Below are 8,470 nucleotides of genomic sequence, written 5' to 3' on the forward strand. Positions count from 1 at the left end.
CGAAGCCTAGGCCCTCTATGCACAGTGGGGTATTATAAATACATGATTACCTAAACCAAGGTTGATGTGACATACCTATTTTGGTTGAGATCCTTGGTTTTAGTAATGATTTGCATGATGGAGGTGGTAGCTGAGCCTGGCGGGTCTTCTTCACATGCTGGAAGTGTAATTTGATTTTACTGTAGGAAACCCTTAGGCCTCAAGCTATAGCAGTCCTCTTATGTAGCTTCCTGTAGAGTTCAATTGTTGTAGAGGTTTCTCATGTAGCTTCCTGTAGAGTTCAATTGTTGTAGAGGTTTCTCATGTAGCTTCCTATAGTGCATGTGTTTGCACACTTCTGTAGTAAGCTCGATTCCTTCCCTCTCCTCCTCAATTTTTTGTTTAGCAAAGGCCTGTCGTGTTGTACCACTGAGATACATTACTACAGCTCAGTCCAGGGGCTTTGTTGTATGCAAGAAAAGAGCCTACCTAGCCAAGAATTCACATATCTCCATGGGCTAACAGCTGCCAATAAATGAAATTTGAAAATTCAGTAAGACATGCCTAGACACGTCCCATGTATGCAAAGATATATTTAAATTAAAAATACTTTTTTTTTAATAAAATAAAAAAGTAAATATGAAGGTTAAATGGTTAAATAAATAAAAATTGAACTGCCCAGTTGCCAAGTGTGGCTTGCATGTAGCCAAGTGCCCCCTCTAGATCTTTTGCTCGAAGATCAGACCCTTCATCTAACTCTCAGTTTCTTGACCAAGCAACCAAAGGTGATGGGAACTTCTCTGAAATCAGTCATCCAACATATCAATAGAGTCTTTTTACAGGGTAATTTATTGCCACAAATGAGTCATATGGAAATCTCATTAAAAATGTATCCCCACTGAGTGGATGAGATTACAGAGCCCAGAGGCTGAAGATACCTTTAAGCAGTTAAAGCACAAGTTCTGCTCAACCCCAGTTCTACAAATTCCCAATTTCCAGGAGCCCTTTGCAATTGAATGTGATGCATTTCAATATGCCATTGGAGCCATGCTCAAACAAGGAGCCCACCCTATGGCTTACCATTCGTAGAGTTTAACAATAACCAAACTCAATTAGAGCACTGCGGTGAGACTAATCTAATCTCAGTCAGGTAACAAATGAACCCGATTAGATAGGATAGTGGGTTCATCAATAGCTTATTCTCTCAAGCAAAACCCAACTATCAGAGCTATACACCCTTACGCTGGCTGACTAATAAATCGATCCATACAGTAATGAAAGAATAAGTCTGTGAGTAATGACCTGACATATGGTTTATAAAAGAATGATCTATTATATGTACCTTTTTCTTTGAGTTGTTGTTCTTATGATCGATGAAAAAAGAAACTTTGAGCTACCTACCTACTGGAACTGACAGCGTGGGAGTGGGCCAAGTTGAAGGAAGAAGACCACCTTCGGCCTGACGACCCTCTGCCTTCAGCTAGCAATAGTAGGTGGTGAATTTGCTTCCTGCTTTGATGTTGATGGGTACGCTGCAACTTCAACTGAGACTACTTCAAGGTTCAAAAGGTTCAAAACTGAAGCTCCTTCTTTTGCATATGAAAGCTCTGGGACTGGGCGAAGGAAAGCTAGAATAGAATAGGATGTTGCCTTTTGAATAGACTTTCTAAGGCTTTGGAATAAAAGGTATGTCGGCCAAATAATTCTTCTTCCTTTGGGATTATAGATTGTTTTGGAACCTATGTCTTACCATTAGAAAGTGCACGTTTGTAAGTGTTGGTCATTTTTTATTAGTCCTATGCTGGTAGCTATGCTTCCCTTGTTGGTTGTAATACACTTTCTATCGCTTTGTTACCTTTGCCTCTATGCTTTATCGAATAAGTCGAGTGAGCTTGCTTGAAGTGAGCGAGCTTTAGTGTCCCCTTACCACAGAGAAGCCAGACCAGAGGGAAGTCCCCTTACTGCAGAGAAGATCTTACTACAAAGAATTCCTTACCAATAGATGGCAGTGAAAAAACACACAGTTATGAGGATCCTTGGTTTTCCTCCACTGAGCACCTGGAAAAACACAACACAACTATGATCTTCTTCTATTCTCTCCAGCTTTAGTTCCCTTATGATATTCTTTTGTTCTCTGATCTTCTTATGATCTTCTTCTGTTCTTTGATCTTCTTCTGTTCTCTCCAGCTTCAGTTCCCTTCCGTTAAACTTTGGTTCCATAGACACCACAGCAACATGCAGCAATGCCACAACAACAATAGGTGGAAACTTTAGAGACTAAGCACATCAGCAACAAGTGGCAACTTCAGAGACTAAGCACATCAAAAACAAGTGGCAACTTCAGAGACTAAGCAGCAACAGGTGACAACTTTAGAGACTAATAAAAGAGAAATCCCATCAGTCACAACAGGAAGGATGTACCAATTCCAGTATAGACAATATCAATTCTCTCATAGACAATACCTGGGAGCTAGCAATTTATACTGATAGACTAATGTTAGCATTAGTCGACAGGTCCAAAAATGAAAAGCAAATGAACAATTAAAAGCTAAGATAATATATGCTTTCCGCCTTTCTACCTCGGGAAAAGGCCAAATAAGACGGTAAATGATTATGTGCCTAAAAACTTTGATTATACTCGATCAACTGGCACTAGCAAATAGCTCAACTAATATTAACTTCATTGTTTTCGATTACTATAGTCCCATGCCGAGACAGCAGGGACTAATAATATAATAAGGTGGAAGGTGTTTAAATATAGTCATCATTTCTTTAATGAAATATATATAGTGTATATATGATTTATATATTTAATGTTTAGAATGTGTGTAAATACATTTTTTTTAGTTATATGAGTACATTTAAAATTACATTATTTTCTAAAGATGTATTTGTAATTTTGTATTATATTTTATTTTTGTTTTATAGAAAATGGAATTATATTTAGTTAAATTAAGAGAATAATAATATAAGTCTTTTAAATATATATGTTAAGTGAAATTAAATTAAAAATAACCAATATATATTTTAAAATAAAATATAAATACTCTTGGAAGGATAGTAAATATTTCAAGAAGATTAAAAGATAAATGTATTAATATTGTGAGAAAATGCAACACTTAAGAAAAAGGGTGTATTGAAATGCAATAATAAGTGAAAATTGATGGTATATGGTGATACAAATTGTTAATGAGTGTATAGAGTAGTGAGTTAGTTGTGTTATGAATTTGAGAGTTATGGCAAGAAAAGTTTAATGAATAATGATGTTGAAGATTAGCATTCTTAATCATGGTGATATGGAATGCACAATGATAAATTAGCATAATAAATTTTGATTATAATTTTTTGAGTAGAGTATAATGGACTCATGGATATACAAATATGGTGATTAGTTAACCCCCTTTTGGGTGAAGGGATTAGAAATACCAATTAAGACCCATGTGGCTACTAAGATTATTTTTTATCTTGATAAAAACATCATACACAAAAATTAACTCAAGTTAATGCTTAGAATTTGTTGATTGGACTTTACATAATTTATTGCAAAACAATCTCTATTACCACATTTCAAATTCGTGTCTAATTTTGTTTTGATGGTGTTGCTTCTCAAAATTGATGGATGGTACAATGAAGGGATGAAAGAAAATAGTATAATGAATTGATGAACATGAAACAAATAATGACATCTATTCTAGATTTATTTTGTCAAATGTGCCAACTAGTATAGATTTCTTATGTATGCACGGGGGCTTCACTCAATGGACCTCTCACATAACGTGTGCATTCATGGTATGCTAAACAATGCCCCTAATTTGACAACATATTGGAAAAGAACTCTAAAAATCACATTATTTAATCCCCTACCAATACAAACCCATTACACCTTCCCAATTTAAATAACCCATATTGTCACTTGATAAAGAAGGTACTCATTTTTCATTAACATTTTTTATACCTGCAAATATAAAAACCCTTTACCCCCTATTATATGCTCAATATATTATGTCATTTTATCCTCAATATATATCCCCCAATATGAACGCACGTGGTATGGTATTGCTCCCCGAGTGAAGCCCCCATGTATGTATGATTCTCATATTTATGTTGTTATGATATGAGGTTATATTGACATGTGGTTCCATTTATTATGTAATGTCATGATATATATATATATATATATATATAAAGTTATGATGATAATTCATGGTGAGGAGCATGTGGTTATTGCATGGAGATTTTATGACATGCATGAGCATGTAGTTTTTACTATTTATAATGTTGTGGTAACCATGATGTTATGTTCTCATGATGGCATGCAAGAATTGGCTTATGGATTATTTTATTATGATGTTATAACTAATGCATTGGTTGCATGTTGAGATGTAGTTATTGACAGGAAATCCATAAATGGGACGAGAGGGACGGTTTATTTGATGATCTTGTGGGAGTCGATACCTACAAAGGAGAATATGTAACACTGTATGAGTTGGGGATAGACTCAATCAACACTACATATGCTAGTGGTTCTTTTTCCTTATATAGCTCTTGATAGATAGCTCTTAAGGCGTTATGGGACCATCCTGTGGAGGTTTAGTTCATGATATTGGATTGGGGTATCAAATTCCAGAAGTGTGTGTAGGACTTCGATACCTGGGGTTGTGCACCTTAGTGAGTTGCGGAGGAAGTTGGGCGAACCTTTCGACATGCCCAGAGTATTGGGTAGGATTCCTGCCTGGGGGAAAATGAGATTTGAGCCTTGGGGCTATAGAATAGACTAATGAGGCTATATGCCTCGTTTTGAAAGTTAGGAAAAAGGACTTGAGATTCCTTGAAATATCCCCGATGTGTAATGTAACTTTCAATGCCTACTAGTATACTAGTTCAACAGAGGGTGTTGGACAAACGTGAGGTAATAAATTAATTAATTAACTTAACTTAACTTAACTTTGGGATGAAGTTCCTTAAGGGGGGGAGTATGTAATCCCTTGTATTAACAAATAATAATAACAATAATACTAATAAGGAAACAATATTAACAGATAAATAAGTAAAACAATAAATAATAAATAAAGATAATAATAGTAAATAAATAAAATGATAAATAATAAATTGAAGTTCCAAACAAATATATAAAAATAAACTATAAAAGTAGTAAGAATAAGTAAAGTTAAGAAAAAGTAAAAAGGAATAAAATAAGAAAGAGTTAAATTAATAAAAAGGTTGAGTTAAGTAAAAATTAAGACAAAGAAATAAAAGTTTGCATGTTGACATATGGATTGTGTTCATGCAGATCCTTTTCCAATCCCCTTCCATTTAATGGATGAAAAGGGAGATGAGAAGAATTCATTCTTTTCACTGGAGAATGTTGTGAGACAAAGGATTCCCTAGTAGTAGTAGTTGATTAAGGGCTTGGGGGTGGCCAATTGTAGCACGATTATGTGCAACTGCACCTATGGTTGAGTGGAGATGCATCCCCAAAACTTTTTTGTGGTCAGCCAAATTCAATCGATGCCATGACTCCATAATTTATAGTAAGAAACATATTTTTTCTACCGGTAAGTATTCACTACTCATGGTTTTCGAAAATTCTATGTTGAATCAGTTGAATGTTTTATGTTGATTATTAATAGCATAGATTTTTGTAATTAGTTTGTATATTTTAATTTTAGGTCATTACAGTTTAATGTTTATTATATATATTGTATTCATTCACCTATATATTCTTTGCGGGCCACACCATAAACCCTTATCAACACACAGGAAAAGATTTGCATTCTTGAGGGGAAGAATATTCTCATTACACGAGCACCAATAGAGCACCAAGATGATAGATGGAGGTAAGTTTGAACTCCTCTATTATGTTTTGTCTAAGCCTCTTTTATATGAATGGATTTGTGGTGTCTGCAGCCTGTGTCACTGCATTCAATGCATTTTTTGCTTGAAAAATAAAATTGGTTGAATCTCAAGGTTTTTCAAACCAATGTGGCCCCAATTTAATGAATTTCAAATCAAACCCTAGCCTAATCTCAAACTTGAACCCTAGCAGAGTATAAAAATAAAACCCTAGCCGCCCACTCCTTGTGGTTTCGTTTGCCAAGGCTCAAGCTCGTTTCCACCCGATGTTGAAGCTCAAGCCCATCTCCACCTAGTATTGAATTTTTTCCTCTGTGATGTGCACAAACTTCAAAGCCCCAACATGGTTTTCTTCCTTCACTCTATGCCAATTCTATTCCTCCAAAAAAATGGCAAGAAACTTTACATTCCATGAGACAAAATCCAAGTGAAGAATGAAACACTCATTTGGAAAAACCAAGTTCCTTGCAGAATCAAACCCACAACAACCCCCAGAGGAGGCAACATAGATATTGGGTAGGGGATCTCTAGGGCTTTATATGCAATGCATACTAAAATGGGTACAAGAGAGAAGGTCGTAATACCCAATTTCAAGGCTTGTTGGATGCACCTGGTCCAATATATGTGAAGTATGCAGAGATATGAAGTGGTTGAAAATTATATTCAACTAAGAGATAATGGTAAAAATAAAGGAGCATATATTTATATTGAAGGAAGGCCAAAATAATCGAGGAATATTGCAGGGTTTATAAATAGTACACAACCTAGGACAACAAATAACCAACCCAATTTCATATTTGAGGGATGTGAAGGAAACCATGTATTCGTATGTGCAATAAAATCAATAGCTATAGGAGAAGAATTTTTTATCAATTACAACTTGAATCGAATAGACACAATCATCATTTCTATTATGGGGGCAATACATATCAAACTTTCATGGGCAATGAACATCGTATGACTAACTTATCAAAAAGTTATATCTATTGTCATTTTGAATTTTTGAGGGTTGAATAAATGAATCTATGTCTAACTTTTTTATAAGAATGGGTATATATGATCCAAATAACTAGAGTCTAAATTTGGTCTTCATCTTATTTACTATGTATTTATTAAGCCAAAAAAATTATTATAACGTGGCAGGATGATCATGGAAAAGCACCAACAAACTCAAAACAGGTAAATGAATAACAATTTTGATTTACTTTGAATATGAAATTGATTATTTTGTTTAAATATGTAGTCTGGGGGACATGACCATGGTGATCGTGATTGGTTTGATGAGGAGGAGTTGTTTGATTCTCCCAACCCATTCCAAACAATCAAAAAGCTTGTGGTTAAAGTGAACAAATAACTTGTTCGTTTGATTCACATTAGAGATAAAACTTTTGAGATGAAACAGAGGATGCACATATTACGAGAAGATCTTAGGAGATATGAGGTAATAACCATATTTTAAAGTGATGTTTTTTTATGTCATAAGTTTAATTATGAAATTTTTTATTTAACTTTTACATTATCTAGTTGAAAAAGCAATTTCTTTCTTTTATAGGATTATTTGATAGAGGCACCACAGCGCTTGGCCACCATGAGCTAGCATATCCCTGAAAAGTTATTTCTTCTCCACCTTCGATTGGTCATAGTCCCAATAGTCAAACTGGGTACACACCTTTGGCTCTAACCCTTGAGCACACGCCCCCAAAGGCAAACACACAACCAACTTTTAGAGGTGGTGACTCAGGTGACCCCATTAATGAGACTATGGGTTCATTTCCTATATTGTCACGTGTTACCAACACGGGGACAATTCCTTACACATTTTTTATGAATGAACAAGGAATTCTAATTAAAACACCAAAAATATCATGTAATTTTTAATGTTTTAATTTTTCATGTTGTCTTTCTCAAACATAAATCATCTATATTTTTATTTTCAAACTAATAATAATATCCTTTTGCATGTAGGAATCTAAACAACTTACTCTATAAACACATGAATGATAAATAATTGTTGATATTTGGGCCCAACATATGCACAGGGTGGAAATCCCAAAATTCTAACCTGAAGAAAGAGCTTGTGGACTACCTTGAAGGCCTATTTGGAGTAGATACCTTAAATACAAGTGTGGTCACCTCCGTAGCCGGAAACTATTTAAAATATATATGAGACATGTATAGGGGTAACTTGGAAGAGAACTCTAGTAATGAGAATCCACCCATGGTTCCTCTTAAGGGATGGAAATCCCTCATCACCGACGTAGAGGAGAAGAAATAGAGAAAAGAAGGAAAAACACCACTTAGTCCACGAAGGTAAATTACATTTTCAATTCAATACTTTTAATTTTCTTTGGTTTTAAATAAAATTACACTATATAACATGCTTGAAAATTTTCATAGACTCCCTGACACTTTGAACGCCGCCAAGGAAAGGCTTAAGAAACATGGGAAACACAAACTAGGCTAGGGCAGCTATTCGAAGTTACAAGCACAAGTTGTAAGTACCCAAAAATCTTAATAGTATTATTTGTTATATCACCTTCCAAATATCTAGGAATTTTGCTAGCTAATAACAAAAATAAATACTATTAATGTAACGGAGGGTGAGGAGTTCGGAACCGAAGCCACAGAGCAATACTTT

The sequence above is a fragment of the Pinus tabuliformis genome, chromosome 8, assembly GCF_031772625.1.
Source record: "Pinus tabuliformis cultivar Carrire ecotype Pingquan chromosome 8, CPIR1, whole genome shotgun sequence".
Lineage (NCBI taxonomy): Eukaryota > Viridiplantae > Streptophyta > Pinopsida > Pinales > Pinaceae > Pinus > Pinus tabuliformis.